Source organism: Gigantopelta aegis, chromosome 1, assembly GCF_016097555.1.
Source record: "Gigantopelta aegis isolate Gae_Host chromosome 1, Gae_host_genome, whole genome shotgun sequence".
NCBI lineage: Eukaryota > Metazoa > Mollusca > Gastropoda > Neomphalida > Peltospiridae > Gigantopelta > Gigantopelta aegis.
The window spans coordinates 18,291,256-18,294,539 of record NC_054699.1 but is presented as its reverse complement, the minus strand read 5'-3'; positions in this window follow the sequence as shown (position 1 = coordinate 18,294,539).

Here is a 3,284-nt window from a genome sequence, read left to right as displayed (position 1 = left end):
AATAGTCACTAAACACTAAACAAGTCGATCTTTTTTGGACAAACAAATTTATTGCAGAAAACAGAAAAATCTACTTTGAATATCGTGAATTTGTCCTCTCTCTGTAATGGCAGTACACATCATATTTGGGACTCACTAGAAACAACAGTGACTGAAGTTCGGAAAGGGTCAATCTCAATCTCATTCCAAATGGAAAATCTATTCAAATATTAATGCACTTTCCAATGGAATTGTTTACTATATTTACAAGGACATTTACAGTTATATGGCGTCAGACATATGGATAAGGACCACACAAATATTGAGGGAGGAAACCCGCTGCCGCCACTTCATGGGCTACTCTTTTCGATTAGTAGCTAGGGTTCTTTTATATGCACCATTCCACAGACGGGGTAGTACATACCACAGCCTTTGGTATACCAGTCGTGGTGCACGGTTTTTTGGTGTTTATCATCACATGAACGTCAAAAATATAACGTTCAATACTTAAGTAAAACAAATGAATGAATGAATGAATGAATGAATGAATGTTTAACGACACCCCAGCACGAAAAATACATCGGCTATTGGGTGTCAAACTATGGTAATGCAAATAAATAAAGTGATGATCAACATCAATATAAAAATTCAAGACTTAAACAAAAACAGTGTAAAGAACTGTGCAAAAACACAAATATCACAGAATTTTACGGATACTGAATTTTACTCAAAACTTCAATTTTGTGCTGTATTGGCCATTCTCAAAGAGAATGTTACACCCCTGCACCACGGTGAGGTTACAGCACACGCAGGGGTAAGTAAAACAATTACTGAACGTCATTGAGGGCAATATCAGGTTTTATGGACCGAAAAAAATTATACTGACCTCGGCCTGTATCAATTTTTTCGATTCATAAAACCTGATATTGCCCTCAATGACGGTCAATAATCGATACATATTTAAGGATTATCTGTTATTTCTTTTACGTTCATTGCGCTATTTCTCGTTTCAGCCAGTGCTCCACAACTGGTGTAACAAAGGTCGTGGTATGGTTGTCTTGTCTGTGGGAGGGTGCATATAAAAGATCCCTTGCTACTAATCGAAAAGAGTAGCCCATGAAGTGGCGACAGCGGGTTTCCTCTCTCAATATCTGTGTGGTCCTTAACCACATGTCCGACGCAATATAACCGTAAATAAAATGTGTTCGAGTGCGTCGTTAAATAAAAACATTTCCTTCCTTCCTTGTCCATACCCAGATGAACGTAAAAGAAATAACAGACAATACTTATAATTAAATTTGAATCATACTTGCTAATAATAGCACTAAAAGTGTATACTTTATTTTGAATTATTTTTGGTCCATAAACAATAACGCTCAACAAGCCAACTTTTACATATAAAATGACGTCATCAAATATGACGTTTCCTGACAACGGGATTTTTTACGTTCATCGAGAAATGAACAAACTCCCGTCGCTACGTCTGGACCATTGGGATGACGTTATATATTGTAATGAATGTAACGGAAATTGAATTATATGCTGGCAAAGAGACACCGAAAAAGAAGCATAGGAGATGGCTTACACCAGTAGAAAGATGGAGAACATGGCCACAAACAGACAACAGTGGCGTTCCTTAGTCGATGGCTTATGCTCCCAGTGAGCAAACAGGCATATATTTCCACAATATTTGCGTTTACTCTCTTCATAAATATTTGTATTGTCATTTAACATGTATTTATTTTCGACTTAAATCCCGCCCCCCACCCCACCCCCCTGAATAATATAATAGTATTATTGAGTGAGTAGGTGGAACAAAATTTAAATCACAAATAAATGGGCCTACATGCTAAATGATTATATTATTTAGAAAGTGGAGGTAAACGAAATTTAAATCGCAAATAATTACATGCTAAATGGCAACAAAAGTACTATGCATAAAGAACCTAAACGCAAATATTATGGAAATATATCAGACATTTAAGGATTGTCTGTTATGTTATATAAACATATATGAACATATATATATATATTTATTTATATATATATATATATATATATATATATATATATATATATATATATATATATATATATATATATATAATATATATACGTTCATCGGGGTATGAACAAAAAACAAACATTGGGGTATGAACAAAAACAAATCATTCACAAACTGTGTTAATTGTGTTTGATTATTCATACCCAGACAATATAATTATAATTAAATTTGAATCATGCTTGCTAATAACAACACTAAAAGTTCATACTTTATTTTTAGTCCATAAACAATAACACTCAATAGAATAACTTGCTCATATAAAATGACGTCATGAGTTGTGACGTTCCCTGACGACGTAATTTTTACGTTCATCGAGAAATGAGCAAACTCCAGTTGCTACGTCTGGACCATGAATGGGTTTGACGTTATATTGGAATAATTCCAATCTCTAAAAATCCCTTTATTATAAACCCTTGGATTGGTTAAATTCGTATCACGTGATGATAAAAACTGGCATTCATAGCACCATGAATCTCAGTTTAGCACTATTTTTGGCTATATAGCCGGAACTACTTTATGAATTATGTCAACAAAGGAATCCCCAAGGAATTTCCTTGAGATTCTATTTTTAGACATCAAACAGTAATCGTCTGCCGTCAAACTTGTAAACATCTAAAAATCTTCACATATAAATTATACCATACAAAATAGGTCGCTTCAGACATTTTTTATTAAAGGTTAAAAGTTATTGAAATTACTTACGTTACATGTTTATAGTGAATTCAAAATCCCACAGCTAAAAATCAATTTTGTCGATCCAAAAAAAGTGTATAATTTCAATTGAATTTGGTCTTTTACAAAAGCGATTTCAAAAACAAAATTCAGTCAGTTCATGCCAACCATTAGCAGAAACGCGCATTCAACGGCATTGTAGTATGATGTACACAACACAGCCACTGCGATCCAATCTTTAAACGAATCGGTGTTTTGAAACTAGGTATATCATGTACATGTCGGGACACAGGAACGAAGCTTCAATTCGAAGCTACAACAGAGAATGTTCCACTTTCCAAAAACGAAACATCAGCATGGCACTGTCAAATGTCACGAATACTTGTGTCGCACCACTTGAAGTCACACATGCCAAAACCATCCTGTGTTGCCACTTCCACAATTACAAGGCCAGTAAACACAGAAACTCGCGACACACCTGTTTCATCCATTTCCGGAAACATTGAAACCACTTTCTCCATGTCAAATCTATCAACACATGGAATTTTCACGCACTCAAACATTTTAT